The 24,285-nt window shown below is 35.8% G+C and overlaps 1 long non-coding RNA gene across 1 annotated transcript; it reads right to left on the bottom strand.

Annotated features, from left to right (window-relative positions):
* Positions 1–525: 525 nt before the first annotated feature.
* LOC308193063 lies at positions 526–23,494 on the bottom strand. Its single transcript, XR_013949353.1, has 3 exons — positions 21,314–23,494; positions 8,541–8,629; positions 526–1,621 (listed from the first exon to the last, which is right to left on the bottom strand). It is a non-coding gene; the product is annotated as an uncharacterized lncRNA (long non-coding RNA).
* Between the last annotated feature and the right edge of the window lie 791 nt (positions 23,495–24,285).

The raw sequence follows: 24,285 nt of genomic DNA on the forward strand, positions 1-24,285 counted from the left end.
TTTGTGGTAACAAATCCAGGAGAACAGGCCCCAGACCTGTTCTTTACATGGCTTTCTGTAGAACTATGAGCAGTAACAGGTTTTCCAGATAAAACTTAAGGTGCCTACATTACTACTTCTGTGGATGACCACAGGTACGATCATTTTTATTGAACTATTAGGTATTAATTGGACCTTTAGCTTACACAAGGGACCAGCTGTGCTTCAAATTTTAGAAACCTGTGTTTTAAAACCATGGAAAGTCTCATTCTTTTAGCATGAGAGCTGATGCTGCCAGGATCAAGGTCAGAGCACAGTAAAGCTCAGTCAGGGCAGTGATCTTTAAAAAACTGCTGGTATAAAAAGTGCCTTCTTGAGTCACAGCCCAGTGAGCAGAGCAGCTTTGCAGCACTCCACCTTCTACATTATAAGAGAAAGGCACAGTTCCTTCCAGTCTTTTCTGCTTATCTTCCCTTACAGTGTATCTGAAAAGAAAATACTGATAAATTTCAGGGTGAAGATTTGAGAAAAGATTTATGGGCCATGAATATTACATAGTATTTTACTAAGCAAATGGAATAACTAATAGCACAGGAAATCATTGAAGCTTTAAATCGACAATGGTTTGCATAAAGGAAATACATCTATCTCTTTGATAAAGAGGCACTTCATAGAGTAATATTTTCCCTAATGCATACAAGAGTATGTATCTCTATAAAACAAGGTAAATATTCAGAGTAGCAGTCTTTATTAAATCTAAGCTTCACAGTTTTGTTTCTCTGTTAGTTTTTTTTTAATGTATTTATTTTAGTGAATAAACACACAGGTATAGAGAAGTGTCACAGTATTCTTAACTGAAAATTGCCTTTTATATTTTGCTTTTACTTCCCTGGGTTGCATTTTCCCAAGGAGAAAAAAAAAATGTACACACACACATGCACACACACACTCAAACTACAAAAATACCCCTCAGAGTGTTCTTTACAATGGTTTCTTGCTTTTGAGATTACTCTGGAGAATGATAGTTTGCAAAGATATTAACAGTTAGCATAAGTTCTCTTGTTATGATAACCATCAAGGGATTCATGCAGCTAATATTTCTAGTCATCTTCTAATATCATGGGGGCAAAAAGAAAACTTTTCTTGGGGATCTATCAGTACAGAAGCCCGGATTAGTTGCACTGTGAGGATGACTTCTCTTTCCAATACACGGTAGCCTCAAGTCCTCATTCAGCTATTCTTAGCCTTTATGTTGAATCTATCCTATACACTGATTGCCTGAAGAGAGACTTTGCAGAAGCACTGCAGGAGTATTGTAGACATGGGTTTCTCCAAACTGATTTGATGATTTCTTGCTAAGAAACTTTAACATTAGCAATTATTTCAACAGAAATAAAATTTCTAAATACTATGCATGAAAGATTGAGCAAAATTGATTTTTTGTTTGTAAAATGTATGACCAGTTGAAAAAAATATGTATATACACACTATAGTGGTAATGTCCTTGCTCACTCATTATAACATTATGATATTAATGAGATTCTCAGCAAGAATAAGGAAGTCAGATTCTGTCAAAACAATTGTATTTATAAGACTTCGATGTCCCCATCTTCAATGTTGATTCTAAACAAAAGACATTATTCTGAAAAAAAAAAAAAAGAGAATTTATAAAATCACGAATGGTAAAGTGCTTTAATATATGCAGGCTTCTTTTAAAAAGACAGAAATGTAAGAAATGTAAGGTGGATGGGGTGAAAAAAAATACCCAGAACGAGAACGAAAATAAATCATCTGCATGCAATCAGCATGGGTTATAATGACAGTAGGCATACACAAAAACAAATATGATGGTGCTGAGAAACTTTGAATAATAGAAAGGTTTCTTGGATTGGTTTCCAAAGTTAGCTGTAGATCATAATATTGTATATCAAACATTGTCATACCATGTGTTTTCCAGGAAAAAAAAAAAAAAAAGTCTCTGAAAGGAAAGGAATGGATGGTAATTTATATAAATGGACCTTTTCAGTCACATCCCCTCCGCCCCCCTTATTAAATATGCAATATATAGGTTTAAAAAATTGCATGTAAATTTTGAAAAGAATTAAAGAATGAAAGATTACAGAGGAAAGTGTCAGATAATTAGCAATTCACAGTGTTCTGAATTTGTTCACTATTTTAGTCTCACCAGATCAGAATATTTTGATTTTAGTCAATTCCAAGCAGCAATGAAAGGTTATGGTTTATGCATTTGCATAATATGTGCACACTACAGTTGTCATGGTGGCACACTTAATTGATTCAGTTTTAGTAATGACAGTTTAATTTTTATATTCACAGCACAATTGCCACTAATCTTTTTGCCTTATTGCTGAGAACTGAAGCATCTAGTTCATTTGGAGTGTTGGAAAAATCTTATTGCATACACAAGTATAAAATAATTGGCCTATTTGAATGCTAATTACATTTAAGAGTCTTGCATCCCTTGTTAGAGAAATTCAGCTTCTACCATGGATTGGAAATAAACTTACTGGGATGTGGCTGTGAGTACAAAGACATCAGCGAAGAAACAAAAGCCATTAACAGATGACAGGATGTGGGAGGCCAGAGAACTAAATAGATTCAGATACAATCAGTATAGTTTCATGGTCTGAAATGGGCTATAACAGAGATATGTTTGCTAATGTACTGGGATCCTGGTCTGATATCTTCAAAGATCAGTAAGAAGTCATTGCAAAAAGGGTATAAACATGTAACAGTATAACGGATATGCATCTTACTGTGTCTGGAGTTTAAAAGACAAATATGTTTCTTCTGACTTTTCCCTCTTTTCTCATCAGTAAGCTGCTAGAACTTCACTTTGGTCATTTTCTTATCTTGCTTATTTTTAAGGCTCAAGAACTGATGCAGTATATGCAGCAGCCAGCAGGCTGGATGTCTTGTTGAAGAAAGATCTTAGGCTATGCCTTTTATGCTGATGAGCCTCAGCTTGTCTGATATTTCTACTGTTTGTGAAAAACAACATTATTGCAGCAGCCAATTTCTCAGCAGTCAGAGAGTACTATCCAAGCTGATGGAAGACTTGGAAAAAGATACCTGAAACTGTTCTCGCCTGTGGCTAAAAGCTTAGAAGAAAAAGTGAATCATTGCTGCAGCATTACCACAGTAAGCTCTGCAGCTAAATGAGTGAATCCCTAATTCCCTTTTTTCCAGATTTAATGGGAAACAAATTTCCTGATCATAACTGGGCAAGAGAGAAAAATTTCCAGTAAATATATCCAACGATATCAAGAGTTCAGAGACCCTAGTTCTAAAGAACTAACCACTCTGAATCTTATGAATGCAAGAGATGACACTTAGAATTGATACATGATGGGTTTTACTTAGTTCTAAATGAATAAAAAGGTACTTGTGCCAGAAGAGATTTAGCAGGCCTGGGAAAGCCAAGGAGCGCAGAGAAAGGTAGATAACTGTTTCTGAAGATGTTTGCTCCTGGAAAGACATCAGCAGAAGCAACATATCTTCAGAGAAGCACTGAGCACTCTCTTTGCTACTGTTTCCTCACCAGACCATTAATAATTGTTGCAATCCCTGACAATGTGATTTATTAGTGGATTAAGTGGTCACAAATGCTTATTTATGACTTATATGCAAACTCACAGAAAACAAGTGCAAGAAAAATTATTCTCAAGACATGAATCTGCACAGAAAACTTTGTGTGTGAAATATAAATGGGTTAAGATAATTTCTTCAGTTACGCTTTGGCTAAAGGTAGGAGAGGGACAACAAGTATCAAAAGAACCAAAATGGGAAATGTTTTCTGTTAGTAAAAATGCAGGAGAAAATCCTCTAGAATAGACAGCTGTCTCAAAAAACCACTGGAGAACCGCAAGTTTGTGTCCTGTAACAGGTACTGTCTAGGCTATCATATTCTCTGGATTCATCCTCTCTCAGCCTCCCTTTTTTGGACAAATAATCTTTTGTACTACTAGTTTAAATATCTTTTGACACAAGTACTTGAAATTAATTCTGCTAACTCTAATCACGCAGCATAATATTCAGTGTCTCTTCTTCTTCCATCTGTAGTGCTTGTGTCATTATTAACACTTAATCAAAATGGCTGCAGAAGAACATCCCATAAGGTTTTTCATTAATTTTCATCTGGAATAAACAATTCAAATTTTCAAGTATGTGTACTATAGAAGAATTTACTTCCCACATATACATAGTATTTGGGAAATTATACTAAAAAAACACATACAGGGAGCCACAGAGAGGGGAAAGGGTATTGTACTTTGAGTTTTTATAGATTTCTGTCTTTTCTGCCAAGTGCAGGAGCTAGTGACAGGCAGAAGGGGACTAAAAGACTATCTGTGTCACAGACACAGAGGATGATTCTCCATGATCCTAGGCACTGCACTCTCCCTTAGTGTCTTGTTGTCTTCTGTAGCTACAGCTGCAGCCAGTGGCAGCTTCATAGTAACAAGGAGTAGTGTACTTTACATTTATTTATTTATTTATTTATTTATTTATTTATTTACTTACTTACTTATATACCAGGCTCCCTCTGGGAGCTATCTAGATCTATACCAACATTTATTTTAGGCAGAACTTGATCAATTAATTATATTAAGCACCTAGCACAAGGCTTTCTTATTGCTCTGAACAGACTAATCACTAATTCCTGTATTAGTGGTAAAGCTCATCATTTCCATTACCACAGTCTTTTTCCAGGGCTGCTGTTGACAAAAGGCACTGTCTGGCAGTACCTGAGGTGCAAACCTTAAAGCACTGTGCCCTAAGAAAGCCCTAAGGGAAGGGTTCAGTTTGCATAGACAGTAGATGTTACAATTCTGGATCGTATTTTCATCTCAGTGACACTGCAGGAGTGACTTCATAGGTACTGAACTTACTGATCACATCGCTTAGGTTTTCATTTAGAAGAGCTAAAGTCAGGTACCATGGGGAAAGTAAATGCTGAAAATGAAACCTCCCCCATCCCAGACACAGATATAGAGTCATGATTTATTTTCTCTGTTACATTTGTTACTGAGAATCTGAACAAACTTTTCTGAGTATCAGGATGAACTTGCTATACTTCCTACAACACTGGAAGACAGAAACTCTCTTGGTTAAAATGTTTTTATTCTGTAAGAGAAAGAAACATCTGACCACTTTGCCTTCAACCACTGTGTCATTTAATTACCTGGAGGCAACCTGTTTGCAAACAGCAAAATAAAACAAGATTTGTGCTTTGGCAGCAAAACAGCACACTGTCTCATGTGACATGTAGGCACTTCTTCTCATGGCAGTTTTCCCTAATGCTCTAGAAGTCAGAAGAATTCCTAAATATAAATTATGAAGTACTTAGAATCAGTTTGATTCAAAATATTAATTACCTAATTTAAGAGCTGGATCCAAAAATGACTAAAGCCAGTGGGAGTTTCCCCACTGAGATTAATCAGGTTTGAGTTAGATTCTAATTTAGCCTCTTTTTAGCCTTTCTTTTTTTTTTTTCTTTTATTATTATTATTATTATTGTCCACAGAAAAGATAGAAGACAACATTAAGAGAGTGAAGCCTATAAAGGTAAAAATCTTATGGTTTTGAGATTTTGTTTTCATTGTAAAATAAGTGACCCAGTTACTCATATATATCCTTTAAAAAGCCAATGGCATATATATATAATATAATACCATTTAATATTAGAAAGCTTATCAGGGATTTGTAATTTGAGACATGATACTTTTAAGAAGCATGTTACCTCAACAGATGGTAACAATGCAGTAATAATTAACTTTATTCATTAAAGTAATTGATTACCACCAACATTTCTTATGATTATTTGAAAAAAAAAATAGTTATCCTAATACAGAGTCACAATAATAATTTTAAAATGCCAGGAAAAGTGGCTATGCTATCCAAAAAGAGCATCTCACTTGTCTCCATTAGTAATTCTAAAATATTGCACACCTGCTCCAAGTGGAAGTCTAACACCATCCCTCCCTTTATGTTTAAGAGATGTTTAGCACTGAAACAAGTGGAAATATATTGCAGTCTGAGAAGGCACAGGTGGCAAGTCCCCACCTTTCCCTGGAGGGTGATGGAGCAGCGGCTGGGGTCTGTCTTTTCAGCAGCTTGTTCCATGCCAGACTGCAGCCTGGGAAGGCTCTGGATCCAGACACAGGGGGATATCAGGAAGACACAGAATGGCCTTAGTTCCTCTTCTGTTTTGGGGAAGGTAGCCAGCAAAGTGAGGGAAGAAGATGAGGGCACATTGCTTTCTTCTGTCTAGCGCTGATCACGCATTTCAAGTTGGTGAGAATTTTTAGGAGATTTAGTTTAGAATTTCTTGAATTTTTAGTCCTCGTGTCACTTAGTTGGATTAATGTAGCTACATAACTTCTGGGGAGTGGGTGCTTCAACTGCACTACATTGGTCCTAGCAGATAAAATAAGCCTCATAAGTTCAGTTCTGATCTTACCTGTTCCCTTCCATATTACCTCCTATACAAACTAATATCATTCTCTTGTGGTGATCCCAACTAACTCTGTTTAAGAGGCAACTGATAAGAAGAGCCTGTCAGCATCTTTCCTATCAATTCCAGTGTTTAAACACTCCTATGGGTTAGGTTTTTAATTTCAGCTTGGCTTTTTTAACTTCTAGCAGCTGTCTCTTGTTTTACCGTTCTCCAAAGAAAGGCCCACTAGTGAGTCTGAGCATTTACTGCTGGCTTCAAAAGGAGGGTGCAATGTTGGACAGAGATAGTGCCTACATACCCAAAACTCCCCTTGTGCTGAAGGTAAGGTTTGAGGTTCTCAGACTGTAATATATTTCCATTTGTTTCAATGCTGAAAAAAATAAATAAATAAATAAAGGCAGATGGTAAGAATATTAGATAGTATTGCATATTAAATGCATTTTTTATTTAGTTCTAGTTCAGTTAATGTTTCTGGATACAAGTCAAGTTGTAGAGATAAGTTTAGTCAGTGTCATTTTTTCTAATGTCAGAACAATGTCTTACAAAATATGGTTTAAAGCTTTATCTACATTTATAAGGAATGCAGCTAGCAACAAGTTGTCAGAACGGACCTAGAGTGACATTTACCTTTCTTGGCATGTGTATCCTTCCCAAGATTTGTGTAAGGAAAGAGGTATACACACTCTTAACTCAAAACAACTAAAAAGAGAAAAACAGTTTGATATTCCAACTAGAGATCTTTAGGAGAACTCCCATGAAATAAAAGAACTGGGACAAGATTTTGGGACAAGATATTACAACATTAGGTAAATTCAGCAGCATGTTTACAGAACCTTCTCCCCAGCAGCACACACTCTGTTCTCCATGGTCCTCCATTCCCTACCTGGCTGGTAGAGATGCCTTGCATAGCTGTGGGAAGCCACCAAAGATGACAAGCACAGGGCTTTGCCTGCAAATTGCTTTTTTTGTTTGTTTGTTTGTTTGTTTTTTTACAGGATCAGTGGGACCCTGCCTTTCTAGCCTGTTTGCCATTCTCACCAGTTATCATATACAGTTATTATACAGCCAAAGTGAGAGCTGCAGAAAATCAGCAGCTCTTTATCTCAAGAGCAGCAGAGACAGATGGGCCTCTGTGCCCAAGCTCTCCTTGTCATGAACCAGACAGGGTAAATGGTACCACAGACCTGCATCACACACTGCAGGTTTCCTTTTCCATAACCTAAAGTAAATCAGCTAAAAAGATTAAAAGCATTATTTGTTGATTATACACAAACACATACACTGATACAGAGCTTTCAATGCTCCTCAGTGCATTTGCTTGGCAGAAAGGAGGGAATAAACTTTATGTGCTCTTATTTCTCTCTTCCTATGTTTCTACTTTCCCACCAGTGGGAACAAACCCCTGCCTAACCTTGTCTGTATGATGCAAAAAAAGAAAGCATTTTCGTTGGGTTGCCATCTACGCTTTCCTTATGTTTGCTTCACATGGGTGGGTGTAAGTCACTACTTAAGGCAATGGAGGATCAGGTGTCACTGCAGCACTTAAAGAAATGAACCTCTGAGATGATATTATGATGTCCTACAGCAAAACCATATCAGAAAGGTTTTGAATGTAGGCCTGAATGGAGTGGGTGCAATTCCGCTCAAAATCTCATGCAATTAGTAGGGCAAGATGCCTAAATTTGACACTAATTTATTTTAGAGGCATTACCTTGCTTTAAGCCCAGTTTTGTTTGTTGCTTTTTCCTCTGTAATCACTCCTCCTCCTGTGTGACAATGTCTGTCAGGTTGGCTACCCTGACAGTGAAGTGACAGCCTGCCAGTGAGGCAGCAGCAAGCGGTTAGCTAGCCCTTTTGTCACTCTTGGAATCTGACTCAGAACTGTGCAGGCATTAGTTTTTTGTGAGGTTTCAGGAAGGTGCAGAGTCCAAGCCTGACACATTCAATATGCCATCTCTCAGCCAAAATAGACAGAACAGGAGCTCTTTTCTAATGTACTGTTGCAAGGGAGTAATTTTTTTTTTTTTTTCCACCTCTGAAACTATCTCCATAGAAGGGAAGCAGGTGCCAGGTTATTACTTACCACAGTTATTCTCTCTTCTGCTCAAAGTCAGAGCTAAATGTTTGGAAGGACCAACAGCTTGCTTTTGTTCTGTTTTGGTTTAGATGGTTCTGTAATGACCAAAAGAGAGTAATTTGGCATTTCACTTAAAATTGTTTTTAAATGAAAACAAAAATCAAGGGTCAATCTGTGTCCGTATGTTCAACATCTGACAAGAGACATGTAAGTTTCTATGCAGTCCAGATGCATATACTCTGAGTATGCAGTTGATCTTTCCATGCTTTTCAGTGTTGTCTCACTGGAGTGGTAGCCCCACAGACTCTGTTAATGAAGGGGAAATAAATTACCAGCGATGAAGACTGGATTTTAGACTCTGCTTCTGTTTTTTCCCTGGCTGTTAAACCTTTCTCATTTCTGATGAATCTGGCTCATTTCACCATATTAATGTGAAATGAATTTATTATTTTGAATAAACAAGGTAAATGGCATCCTGACAAGAACATTTGTTTTCTTGTTTCAGAAAGTGATTTTCTAAATATCTGACAGTGTTGGAATACAGAACTAAAATATGATTTGCACTACATAATTTGTAAAGAGTCATCTGAAAACAAAACATAATAAAAAGTTTATTCTGCAATGTTAATTTCATTTTCTAAATTTGAATAAACATTTAAAAACTAAATAACTTTAATCTGAGTCAATTAAAATATTAAATACATATTTTCCTGCTCTATTATTAGAAGCAACAATTTATGAAAATATTTAAAATGTTTAAGATGGAAGTTTTGCACCTTTAAAGCAATGGATTTCAGAGAGTTCTTCCACACCTCAGATGCTTTTCTGGAAGATCTATAAGGATATATCAATACCTTTAAGGTAATACAAAGGAAACAGATTTCTCTATAGTAACCAGCACTAGTCGCATGACAAATTGACAGTAAGTAGCTTTTTCAGCAAGATGTTAGTGGAAGATTTCTCTATGGATCTGAAGCTAAATCTCAGGACTATAGAGAAAAATATAGATTAATTCTACATTTAAAAATGTTTAGAAGTTTCTAACAATCTAATCTGAAATATTTCTAAAATATGGCTAAGAAAATATATTAAAACTTTCAAACACTTAAAAACATTATTAGTTTTACTCGTATAAGCAATATCATCAGGAAGACACAAGTTCTTTATAGCTTTGGCCTGTTAGCATCCTGGAACAGAAGTGTTCAGCTTGTGAGATGCTGTACAGCATTTTCACATGCCAGCCCTGATGACAGATATAAGAAATGGTCTGGTATCTCACTCGACCTCTGTCTTGTTTTCTTGAGTGCTTAACAAGCTGCTTTAAGAGGCAATATTTTCCAGGTTAGTGGTTTTGACCTTGCTTTTATCCCTTTCTTTTCTTCATTGCTTATTACCCAAAAACAATCTGCATCCCTTCTATTGGATAAAGGTGAGGGTTTTTTTTGTTTGTTTTGTTTTGTTTTTGTTTTTGTTTTTTCAAATGCATCCAAAATGCTTACAATAAATATATCTTATCAATAGCTGAATGAAAGGTTTTTAAAGTTTTGCCATAACTGCTAGTGGGGCTGCATACCAGTACAATTAATTGGGTGAATTAGTTTTTTATTAAGGCCACATGTGAAGTTCTTCTTAATGTACCTGTTTGAGCAGAAGCTGAAGGGAGTCACCCTACATTTCCTCAGCTCATAAACTGTCTTCCTTTGTCAGGTAATTGTATTATTCCTGATTCCAGCTCCAGATTTCTAATTCTTAAGTTGGCTTCTGGCTTTCCAGAATTTCATCCCAACAGGTGAGCTGGATTGTTTATGCCCTGATTCCTTAAGCATTCAGTGAACTACTTCTGCAATGATGCCACAGGTAAAATTCACTTAAATGGAATTGAAGTTGCATCCCCTGAGTTTGGCGCACAGATTTTTTTTTTTCTTTAGCAGCTAGTGGCACATAAATGTTAAATTATAAAATACAACTAATGACTTCTAAGCACAAATGGATCAATATACCCAACATGTGAAAAATGTAGGAATAAAATTCTATATTAAATTATCTCACAGGCAGAATCCAAACAATCCTTGAAATGCTTAAAATCTCTCTGGGTAAATGCTTAGCATGCATTTTTCCTAAATTCTATCACTGTTATGTCTGTTTTTCCTTTTGTCAGTCTCATCAGCTCATTAGAGTGTTCTCTTCCCCAGATGCCTGCACATAGCACTATAATCCCACTTTACAAAACTGAAAATAACTTGGGAGCACACTTAGAGCATGCCACTTCAAATTGGATAAAAACTCACTGCAATACAACAACTAGAAGTGGAATTTAATTGAGTCTGAATTTCAAACATAATATTTAAGAGCTGATTTCAATACTAATGGCCAGGCAAGAGTACAGAAGTGTAAGAATACATGATAGGAGGGTCCCAGATAGGTTTCTTTCTTTAGCAGAACAAGTTCAGAAATCTAGAAGTGAAGTAATCTTGCTAGAAAAGCAAACCAACTTCCTTCCACCTGGTTTAGTTTTATTTGACTCTATTTCTTACTGGCAACAGACAATATTAGTTGGATCATTTTAACAGTTTAATAAAAAGCTGTTACAAAATAATCAAAGTGTTGGCCATGGTGATTGTGGAAAAAAGGAGAGAAAAGAAAAAAAAAAAAAGGAAAGAAAGAAACAGACCCTTGAATTTGTTAAAACACTGTGGTCCTGTAAGGTTGAATGAATAACTACTCTAGTGGTTCTTAAGGGAGATGTTAGTTTTGAAGATTTACTCATTTGTGACATTAATGATCTTCATATGACATGTTTTGTAAGTATAAGAGAATTATGGGCCAAACTGACATATAGGAACTCTTATTCTCATCTCAGGTCCTTTGACATTCATAAACACATTTACAATCATTTGATTTTTGTGTCCTGAACTTGGTGGTGTTTATCTAATAGTAGCTGTAGGTAAATGATTAAAAAAAAAAAAAACTACAAACAACAACAACAACAAAATACCTTAAGCAGGATAGTTACTTAGGAAAGTTAGTGAAGGGGTTTTTAGCCAATTCAGATAAAAAGACATTTAGAATTTTTTTTTACAAATACTGTATTTTTCTGGTCACTTTAATTTATGGAGTTTCCAAATGAAGGAAGCAATCTGAGTTTGGGACTTACATGTTTGTTTTTTTTTTTTTTTTAAGTAAATATATTTTCTCTTTGTACACAAAATAAATCTTTATATGGGACTGATTAATCCATGGATATTTGTGATAATTTACTATTTGCAACATGTTTTTAAGTGTTTGTATATATTAATGCATGGCAAGATTTGACTAAATCTTTGAATTCATTTTATGATCAATGCGTACTAAATATTTTATTTATGATAGCATTTTTTTTAATTCACAGAAATATTCTCAGTACTAGCTTGATCCCTTGGATTTCTGTGAGCACAGTAAGCCAAAGATCTAAATAAACACTTATGTTTAGCATCCCTATGCTGTTAAACAGTATGTCTGGATTTTACAAAGAGTTGAAAAAAAGATTTAAAGGATTCAATTATTTGAATTTCCTTGACTAACTACTACTTGACATAACCACCCATGAATTCTGTGAGAGATGCAAATCTGGATTCTTTAGCTTAGACCCCTCTTTCTGACAACCTTTACGACAACAGCTTCCAGACAGCTTATAGTAAAGAAATGGTGACCTGGGCACCAGTCCTGTAAGCTTTTCTGCTGCCTAATTTAGCTTCAGGTTATGCTAGGCAACTGTTAAACTCAAATTGCTATTACATTTTAGATCTGTGCTACCTTTAAGTACACCTGTACTTTACATCTCTCTTTCAAGCACTAAATGTTTTCAAGTTACCTACAAGTCGCATTTTGGATAATATGCATTTTTTAAGAATGTAACCCTTTTTCGTCATCTTTTTTTTTGTTTTGTTTTGTTTTGTTTTACTGATCTTGGGTAGTGCACGTAGGTGGATGCTGAATGTTTCAAACAAGCAGCTAATAGGTAACCATTATTCTTCCCAAAGTGAATGAAATTTTCAGGGCTCACAAACATTTTTTGAACAACAGCTGTCTAAATATTTCTGAGAAAAGAATAATGTGTCATCCTAAGTAGAGATCTTATAGAAATTACTTCTTCTACTCATAAAAAATGCACATACTATTTTTCTTGTCATAAACAAAAAACTGTCCCAACAGTATCTTGTGCTGTTGGAAAGTGCATAAAAATTATATAAACCAGCACTTGAAACTTCTGTTCAAAAATCATGCACAACAGTCAGCATAATTCTAGCAGTAGGTGGAACCCAGCAAACAAAGGTCAGGTGCACGGCCATAATGTTGTTGACAGAGAGATGAAAATATGTGTGTTATATATGACTGTTTGGAATATATTCAGAGTAGAAACATCTGGGTCAGTAATGAGGTTTGAGAAAGCTGAAGAAAGGATAGATATTGCTGTGTGTTGAGCCGTGAAGATAGAGCTTGGATACTCAGAAAAGGAAATGGAGAAAAACTGGCATTCTGTTGAGACTGAGGAAATAATTTAATGCTTTATTAATATATTAGCAGTCCGTTAGGTTGCAGGGATGGAATGCCAAATCTGGAAGTAAATGACTGCTCTGTCAGCAGTGAATTTTCCTCAACAATTGGTAATGGGAAAAAAAGTACGATCTTTGTGTCATCAGAGAGGGAGGAAGGCGTTACTCTAACTGATCTGATTCCCAGACCAGAACCCTCCATTATGCTTCCTATGAAGGCTAAAATGATAGCCTCGAAAATGATGTAAATTAGTTATTTTGGATGACTTTAGTTGCTCTTTCTGAAGGACTCTCTGTGCTTCCTTGTGGAAGCAAGCAATATAGAATAACCTGCATATCATTAACAGCAAGTCATTAGCTGGGACTCAGGAACGGTGACTTGTTCTTTAACAATTGAAAGTCACTTTTCTGGAATAAGCTAAGTCACAGAAATTTAGTGGGTTTTTTTTTGTTTTGTTTTGTTTGTGTTTTCATAGAATTTACAGATTATGACTTTTATAACATTTGAAGTAACCACATGGTCTTTACAGACATTGATCTCAATAACAAGGAGGGTTTTTAATACAGTAGGAGTACATTCAACTTTCCACCTCACTTTACCACTGAAATGCTATACTATGAATAAAATAGAAAACCAGGATGTAAACACAGCATTTCTGATCAACATCTTTCATGAGTTATGTCATCCAAAATTGGGCACTAAGCTTCAGGTAAAGCTATACTTTATATGTATGTATATAAAATCACTATTTATATTATTAATTATACATTATACCTATATTACTAATTATACATACTGTTTATCCATTTTTTTTCATGTTTGATTCATGCTCATGTTGTGATCCATTTTTCTCCAAAGACCTTTCCTGTAACACTGCTTTTCATAGCTTGTATTTATGCTACCAATTTTTCATGCTGAAGTAGAAAACTTTAAATTTGCCTTTACTGAATTGCATCTTAATTTTTTCAGGCCATTATTCTAGCTTATTTAGACCAATTTCAGTTCTGCTTCTGTAACCCATCCCATTCCAGTTTCATTTTGTTTAGTTACGGCAAGCGCTACAAGAGTCAGTAGACACTTGTAGAAACGTCAATAGTCAATACATTCTTCTCTTTGACAGCAGGCTAAGTTAAAGGTTTCATAGCCAACCTCTAATAGTGTCATCTAGACCACAAGCCCCTAGCTTACTTATGAAAGTCTCCTGTGAAACAGTATCAAATTAAAATTTACATAATTTACATCTGCTGCTGTTTCTCTACTCATGAATCCTATTCCTCTATTATAGCAAGAAGTCAGATTTCTCTGATAGGATTTGTTCTCAATGAATCCATGTTGGCTCTTGATCATCTTTGTTTCTTCTAGCTATTCACTCGTTCCCATTATTTTTCTGGAAAATGAAATCTAAGTTGTTAATGTACAAGTAGTTTTTTCAGGTCATGCTTTTCTCTGTGTTCTGGAGAAGTGTTATTTTGTTCCTTTTCAGTCACCCAAAGCGGACAAATCATCAAGTCATCACCGTGTTCTGAGATCTTTAGGGTTACATTCAAAACATATTACTTAGAAAACCATTTAAAACAGCATACAATAAGGGTCATTGTAGCAAACAATTTCAAAATATTTTTTTTGTGTGTGTGTGTTCACAAACCCTTCTGCTTTTTTTATTCCAAGCTAAAGTAATACTTTATAGTCATTAATAGATCACGCATTAGCCACCCAATTGCAAATGTTACTCATTTCTTGAAACTTGTGTTGCAATATCTGTTGACCTTCTTGATGCCATTTACCAATAAATTTCCCTTTCTTTTTAGCTGTAGCACATTTTCCTACAGCATATAATGCACCACATATTTCTTATAAGCAAGAGGAGGAAATGCTTTTATTACCCCTCTTATTGCCTATGTTACACTTTTTATGTGCTTTGCTAGCTTTATCTTTTGCCCAGAACTCCCTGATTTTGTCCCTCCATACTATTACTTCTTCATATTCCCCTTGCAGCTGGCCTAGTTTCTACTTTCTGTAAACTTCATTCTTGTTCTTGAGGTCCAAGAAGAACCCATTGTTTAGCCAGGATTCTAGCTCTCACTACAATTTTATCTTTCATTTACATTAATTTGTGGTTTTGTTTCTTTGTTTACTTAGATATTTACTGGCCTAAAATCCAGCATTTTGGAGATGTCAAAGCTAACATATGCAAAAATGATTTCTGAGCAAATCGTAGCATGCTCTGTTGAATGGATGCACAGTTATAATAATCACAGGAAGTCATATCATAAAAGCATCATTTCCAATTCTTTTCTTAACATATCAATCATAAAATTCTTTAGCTAAATGATAAAATTTTAATAGTATATCTCAAATCATTGTTATTAGCAGTATATATAAAAACATGAATATTATAAAGATGTGTAAGCACAATAAGTTCAGCCTTACTATAAATTGTCAAAAGTACTATTTTCCTGACAAAATTTATGGCATCTTCTTGGAATGGAATATGTATTGCTACTCTCCAGTAAATATTCAATATAATCTCTGTTCAGAGGGATGTATTCCACAACTATGAATATCATTACAATATTACTCCTACTATGAACAAGATGATATTTTGGAAGGCACTCTGAATCAATTATAAGACCTATATCACAATCATCATTTCATGTATTTTAATAAAGCCAAAAACACGAGTCTTTCCTTGTACCTTTTCCCAGGTACCTCAGTTGTAAAGACCTGTATGTTGGATTCTGAGGATAAATTGGCTAAATTTAAAATAATTAATCTATATTATAGATGACAGGAATTAATATTTGGTAACCAATTTCCAGGAAATTCTTTGGTTATTGCTATAGCTAATGAAACATAACTTCAAAACAAACAAACAAACAAACTCCTTATGACTCTAGGAACTCTTAGTGGAACATTTTACTTATGTGCTAAATGCATTAACAGAAATAAGGTATAAATACTGTCAAGTCTTCAGATAAATATTGCTGCTGTACTCTTAGCATATTGCACTATAAGCTGTTAAGGGCTGCATTACCAGAATCTGAATAACTTCCACAAAAAATAAGGCATTTAATAAAAACAGTTTTAGAAAGCTCTCAAAATTTGTCTTGTGGAAGTATTCTTGAAAGGATGTAATATTTTGTACCAATGGTGATTTCAAGTAGCTGTCTATATACTTTCTGTTAATTCTGCCATATTAAATTTTAATACTGAGTACTTTAACATATAGTAAGCCTTGGCAAGCCATGACCCTTACTTGCATCTCTTTCCACCTGCTATAAAGGTAACAAATAAGTGAATGAAACCAGCAATCACAAAAACTACATTTTAGCTGAACAACAGATATACTGAAGAAGGTGCACCAGAAGAGATTTGATTTTAGATGCATAGTTTAAAGAGATAGGGAAAGAAAAAATCCCAGTTGTGTGGTTTTTGCTTGCCTTTAAACTCTTAGGAAAGCTTGCAAAGGACTGAGGCAACTTTGAGACATTTCTGAGGAGTGAAGCTGGCTTCAGGTGGACATGGGCAGCTGGCTTCAGTTCTCTGAAGATGGCAGATACAGAGCCAGTGCCAGATTAGTCAGACTGAGAGCTTGTATCCAAAGAAACCTAAGGCACAATAGTCTAATATATGACATAAAATCACAAATAACTACTGAAGGATCAGGGCCATTTGTAACATTCCTTTAAACTATGTGCTGCTTACTTAGAAGAGAATTGGAAGCAAACTTAGGGAAAGAATGACTGTAGGTGCCAGAGAAAGTCTCGGGTACATCAGGATTGAATCCAGCCCTCCAAAAACACTGTCTTCATAGAAATCACTCAACATATCTTTGGAAAGTAAAGGCTAAGTTAAGGAATACCCTGCCAGAAACTGCTGACACCACATTCAATCTACAACAGCAACTGCAGCACCAGCACTTTAAGGCACAGGAAAAATATATAGAAAAAAAAAGGGGGGGGGGGGTTGGGGGAAGGTTCCTGTGTCCTTTTGTCAGAATACTGATACAAATAGGAAAAAAAATCATTCAAAGAAAGAGTGCTCAGTCTTTGAGATGCCCAAATGCTGCATTCAGCTAAAGGTGATTACAGGCCAGTGGTTTTCTGAACTTGGAAAATCATTTGATATTCATGAGGAAACCCATTTGTTAAGGAAGTAGGTGCTGTAATTGCATTTCAGTACTCTTGTACAATATGTTAAAAAGAAAGGGCTGATTTTTAGGTAAGATGTCAGAGGTTGTTAATGAAGCTCATCACTCTGAAATAGGAAAAGGTCAAGGCAGTACTTCTATTTCATTTGGCAGTAAATCCCAGCACCTAAATTTCATTGAAATAGATCTTTCTTCTTTCTATTACCTATGGATATATGGCACTTGCCACCAGAGACACCCCAAACAACCCCATCACTACAAGCTCATATTTGCTGCATCCCTGCACAGAGCAGGTGCGTGGCCATAGCTGCTGGCTGAGACAGTGCAACATGGGTGAAGATTTCATTGCCCAAGGTCCCATGGAAAGCCAAGTGTCACACAATCCTGTGTCCCTTTCTATGCTCTGAATGCACTCTCATTTGCAGCTTTAATTTTTAGCTTTTAAAGTATGACTTATTCTCCAGCAAGCTTCTGAGACAGACCAAGATACCTGAAGTGTTTTTTGTTACTAATCTTATTTTACTAGTGAAGACTACTCTTAGTCAGGAATTTTTATATTGCTTTTATTGGAAAAAAAAAAATCATAAAACATGTGAATGTCATGAATGTCCAGCCTGGTACTCCACTTGTCACAGATGTGAGTCTTATTTCTTTGCTCAGAGAAAGTATGCAAAAAGATGCCCCTTGTATGACCAGGGGAGAGAAAGAAGAATAAAGGAAAGAAGGAATTCCAATATGTAGGAGATAAATACAGCTACTCCCTGACCATCTCTTATTTTTTATTAAAAAATAAAAATTGTCCTTCTTGCAGCTTGACGGGACTGGGATACAAGTGAAAGGAGATACGTTAGAAGTAAATGAAGGGAAGAGCTTATGCTGTGATAGGCTGTCACTGAGATCTGTAATGGCAAAAGGAAACAAGCTATCAAGATTAGCATCAGGGAAGAAATTGGTGTCTCTGATGGAAAAGGTATGCTTAGATTGCATTGTTACTGCTCAAGCCTGGCTGACAACAGTATCTTTACTGAACAAGACGTGTTAGCTTTAAGGAAATGACAGTGTTTAGCAGCCACAGAAAATCTGCCCAGATCAATTAATTGAAATACCAGTGAAGGTCTTTGACAGAGAAAGATGTATGAGAACCTACTGATTCAAACAGTTAATACTCTCCATTTATTTGCTAGCTGCAAGCAGAGAATAAAATAGAGGTATAAGTATGCTAATGCAGGTAGGCATTTAGGCAAAATAATTGCTGGGCAATATTTTCTCCTTTGTGACCCCGGACAAAATTCCTTTATGGGTGAGTAGAGAAAGAGTGACTGTGAGCAATTGCATTCTGAATGTTATAATTTATTTTCTATAAGCCATGTCATATTTTTTTAATTAGTACTTCGGTCTTCTGAATGTGATAGAAGAGATCTAGTCACTAGATTGCATACAGCATGCAAAACCAAACTCATAGAAAGAAACCAGCACTTGGCACCCACAGAAAACACTTGTGCATGCTAAAAAGGAGGTGCTGAGGGAGAAAAAAAAGTGTTTGTTGTAAAGAACTTCAGCTTACCTGACAGAAAAAGCAATCAGTTGGACTCTTTGTAATCTCTTATTCATTACCCAATTTGAAATACTTTAGTCTGCATTCAACTGAGAAATCTTGCATTTATAATAGATGACTGGTGATGCCCCTGAGCATCAAGTACATTGAGCAAAGAACCATAGGGCCAGAAGGAACTTTTCATTCATCAATCTTTGTCATGATTATTCTCACCTGGCTGAGGCCTAATGTCTTTCCCACACTGAGTTATAGAAATTATATGAATTTCCATCGTGCATGTTTACTTATTTGGAACAGTGTCTCCATATAGACAATCAGTGTAGGACTAGTTGTGAAAGACAATACACTTAACACCATTGTTGAACATGGTCTTCTTTCCTGGTACCAGACTTCAGCCCAAGATCCTGTACTGGATATCTCATCCCTTGATCCTGTATATATTTGTCTTATATAGCACTGAGATAAGCTTATCAAACTTAATGGAAAAACAGCTACTTCTTTCCACCCTGAACCTCTCTTCTTTGATAATCAGAAACCTTCTATTTGTTAGCTTAGATTTATTCGTGGTCAGGCTTTACTGGTTAGGTTTGTGGTGTTCTATCTCTAGTGACTTAAAAAATAAAAGTATTTTAAAGCTATCAGTTTTTTCCACAAAAAGGGATGGAAAACCAGGCTTGGGTGAATCAGGAAAATGACCCTATCTAAAGACTAAATAATTTATATCTGGATTATATTCATATGTATCTCCTCTCCTCAGTTTATGCTCACACATCTTTTTTTTTTTTCCAAATCTCTCATTTCTGAAAATAAAGGACAAAGAATTGATTGAAGTTTTGCAATTATCTGTAATATTTTTTATTATATCAGAAATATAGCTCTCTAGAATTAAGTGTCACTGTTGTAAATTTTTGAGGGAATCTAAGGCAAATCATTTAGAGAAAGAAATATTCAAATAATTGTCTTAATAGCAGGTCTAGAAGTTTTTTCTTAGGAGAAAAAAGAAAACAAACAAGCTGCATATTTAGATGGATAGACAAGTAATGTTCTCTAGTTGGTATAATAAAGAGTGAGTAATGTGCCATTTTGGCTCAGCCAGTGAACTAGAAAATTTAAAATCAGATGGAAAATAGAGGAGCTAAAGCTACATAAATCAGTCGTGAAAGAAAAGCTTTTAGATTTTGCTATTAATCAAGACCACACAATACCTGAATCTGAAATATGATAGGGAGTTTGTTATTGAAATCTCCATATAAATTAACCATTAGCTGTTGCTGTTCCTTTAGTACATCATGAGAAACAAGACAATGTTGTTTTCATTGTATTCAAACCTCAGTTATGAGTGTCTCCACAGTGAGCAATATTTACAGTTTATGCATTTATTGTCCTTTTCTAATTTGTACTTTCATTTAGAGAGTGATATGCAAGCTTGTGTCATTGTAAACATTCCAGCACAGGGTAAAATATTATATTTTCAGGCTGTTATGCAGAAGCATAATAATTATGAGCAATCTTTGTTCTTGTAAAAATGTCCAATAATCTTGTGATGAATGTTCCACATTTCCTGATAACATTAAGGTCACCAAAATAACTTCAGATCTTCAGAAATGAAGGGCATAACACTGAGAAGTAGTAGTAAAACCCATGCATAGCCAAAAGTCATGATTTAGAGATCTTTGTGAAAGTGTCATAAACAGTGTTCTTGGTCTATAGATGAAGATATATCAGCATTTACTATTCAGTGTATGTATATACAGTAACTGGGAAGTCAGCAACAACTGGAATATCCAGTAAGAGACTGGGCAGAACAATTTATGTTGATTTAGCTTGTCTGGGAGTCATACAACACCAAGCAGGTGCCATTGTGTTATTGTACTTCAGAGCCTGAGAAATGGGTGAGATTGGGCTATGGCTGCATTCAGCACAGAAAACATTGATATGATGCTTGAATACATGAGAGCAGTGACGCAACTGGTGGTGTCAGCAGGGATTTTACAGACCCTTTTTCAGCTTGTCACTAAGGCTGGATTACAAGATTTTGATTTTAGCAGTTAGATGTCCAAAACACAGTTCTGCTCTGCCTGGTCTTAGGAGTGATGCGATAAAAGTCTCACTGTTCTTTTTTCCCTTTAGGATTACACTGATAAAATTAAGCATATACAAAGCCTCAACTTAAATCAAGGCAGAACCTAAACGTTGATTTTCTTGGTGAGTTTTAATATTTCTAAAAATTTTTTAAAGATCTTAAAAAATATTTAAATGGGCCTGAGCTTTATTGTGAACAGATATGCCTGCTCATAGTACAGCTGAAATCTAAAATGTACACTATAGCATGTCAATTTACAATCTGTATGGGCTGATTGTTAATTCTGACCTCTAAGTAGGGCACGTATCAGTTGAGGGTTGTGTCTGTCTTACATGATGTGCCTCTCTTCTAGCATACATTACCTGGCTTAATTTCAGTGAATAATGGAACACAGAGTGTGAGATGATCAATGGATGTGGACAGGGGACAGAAAAGGGAACACAAAAGCTGCTACATACCTGGAGGGGGGTCTCACTCCACACACATCTGGGACATGGTCAGGACACACAGCCTAGGAACTAGAAAGTTCTTAGCTGAATTTCTTCCTACTCATTTGTCACACCTGAAAATGTGTTGCATAAATATTTTAAAGAGATCTTGCCTTTTTGTTAGTTCTTAGGTATTGTTGTTATGAAAGTAACTTATACATGTGAGTTAGTTGGTGTTATTGAACAAAATATAAGAAGATTACAATGCCAGTTGTTTTGAGCGCTTCTGCTTTCAAGCATGAAATGAGTTGGAATCTAGAAAAGCTCATTTTTCCTAAAGGCAAACCAAGTGAGTAGATGAAAGCAGAAAGATGTTTGAAACGGGAATCATTATATGTGTTTTCTAGCCTCCAAGGAGTTGTTTTCATTGCAAGCTGCTCTTTATAAAATCAGTATCACACTCAGTGTCTTATCTGTAGCTATCTACAATGGTGAAATTAGACATGTTATTTCAGTAGATGTTTGTCCTGTCAGCCTCAATATTACCGTGTTCCGATGAAGAAAGGAGACATTAATTATATTATATAAGGAATTACCACTGTTCCCAATACTCAGTTCCAGTGTAAATACTTTGACTATCACTTCATACTGTTACTGTTCATGCAATTTCTCAACAGCAGAGAAATTCTGCTTTTATGCTTTCAAGGACTGTCTCAGACATTAAACACCCAATTCCTTTATCCTTCAAATTCAATTTTTTTTTTCTTTTTTTGGGGGGGAGAAGACCAAGTGTGATTGGTATTTTACTCTGAATTACTGCCTGGAGTAAAAACTACTGCCTAAATTGTGATTACAAACCAATAATTTAGGAGGTAACAAAATTGCAGCTTTTCTCTGTGTCCTAAAGAAATTTCTTTTTATTTTTTCTCTTTTTCTTCAGCTGACAAAATTTTAACATGAGAGGTGGTGGCTAGCTGCTTTTTTTGTTGTTGTTGGTTTTTTTTTTTTTCGTTATTGTCTAGTGGTTAGGGTACACCTGTAAAGGTATCATGCTTTCCCAGTGGTGTAACCATTGGATTATTGTATTTGGGTTGTGAACCATCACGTTCTCCTTCTTTCATATAAGCAGTTGAGGAGTTTCTGTCAGTGATCCCATGAAGACATCACCTTGAATAATGCATCAAATAATGGGTTTATTATCCCTGTAAGTGTGAATACTCAGCGCTTTCTGTGCCTTGCTAATGGAGAGATGAGTGGGGTCTGGAGCCCATTCAGAGATGCCCAGCTCTCCCTGGGTCTAAGCCCTAGCCATGCCCTCCTCACCAGTGCTGAGCTACAGGTGGTCTGATCCCACTCAGCACAGATGCTCCTGAAAGTCACCAAGAGCTAGCAGCTCTTCCCTCTCTACTAACTACCACTGAGGATGGTAAGCTGCTAGTCATTTGCCTTGATCTTGAACTCAGGCACACACCAAAAGTCTCCATAACTGATGCAAAGACTGCACGTTTGTGGTTACATTGTCCTTTGGATGCATGATACACAGAGCTGCCTGAAGTCTGCTAGACAGCATGCCTTCAGTGCTGAGTCTTTCATCGCTTTCATCCTTAACCTTCACACCTGCAACAGATTCCATCACAGGCCTGACATACCTCATGCTGTAAGGCCCCAAAATCACACTGCAGCTGGAAAGGTTTGGGCACAAAAGTGTCAGATGACCTTTGAAGGGACTGTGGTGGAGAACACAGAACAGAGCTCTTCTGACTGCCAGTCATATACACCTAAGCGTCTGAATTCTCTCTTATCATAGCATAGAAATGGCATAAAAATAGATCAGTGCCCAATACGAAGTGACAAAGACCCTGGTGATATATTTGCATCCAGTAATATATTTTTAAAAATGTGTATATGTTTCTGTTCTGTTAAACAAATTCAAATCTCTTAAGTACTAACTTTTGCCGTTGTCGTCACCTCTATTGAAATGTCAAATATTTTAGTAGATATTCTCAAATTTGAAATCAAGTAAACAGATGCTTAACTAGTCTAATTAGCTATAGCATACAATATTCACATATGTCAGTAAATAGCCTGTGGATCATGACATTTTCAATCTTGTTTATGTGTTAAGCATATACTTCTTATAACCCACTCCATAAGTAGTATCTTTTGTCCCATAGTGAAGTTACAGGTAATGACTGTCTGCAAATGACTGCCTGAGCCTGTAAATGACTGTCATCACATCAATTAAGAGTTTTTGTTGGTGGTGTTTAAAATGGTCATAATACTGTTCCTTCCTTATTCCATGTCCTGTGGCATCAGAAGAAGTTAATTAGAGCTCAGTATTGAACAACGTTACAGCAAAGCTATATTAAAACCACCCATGAAGAATGTAGGTCACTGAGGGTACAGTGCCGCCACACCTAATTTAGCTTAGTTGGTTTCAGCACATGTCAGAAGAAATGCTTAGATACATATTCCTGATTGCTTCGCTACAAATGAAAAATTTTGTATGCTTTTCTAAGTCTTGAAATTGTGAAAAATTGGACCAGCAATAAAAAAAAAATTGCATATTATTGTCATTCAGAGAATATTCTGAGAAGTAATCTAGAAAACAAAACAAAAACCTGTGTACTGAATATGCACATATGTTCTGCACAGATAATTGTCATCACTAGCTAATTTAATAGGTATTCACCTCTTCTTTCACCCATGCAACTGTTTTTTCCTCTTGATGTACAATTTTCTCTTTACCATAGAGTTCCAGCAGAAACACTCAACAGCTTTAAAGTAAAATATCTTCTGTGTTGTTTTTAATCTTACCCAAAGGAACAATACACAAGGAAGCTTAGCTGACTTTGCAGGAGATCAGGAAGCAATAAAAACATATTTGCCAAGAAGTACTTGTGTCTTAAAAACTTGGTTTGACCCAGGTGCCTATACTACAGCTATTCTTAAGAGACCATGCAACATTTAAAAACAGTGGCTGGATAAGTACTTCTAGCTGA

The sequence above is a fragment of the Anser brachyrhynchus genome (genome assembly GCF_964034855.1).
Source record: "Anser brachyrhynchus genome assembly, chromosome: 3".
Lineage (NCBI taxonomy): Eukaryota > Metazoa > Chordata > Aves > Anseriformes > Anatidae > Anser > Anser brachyrhynchus.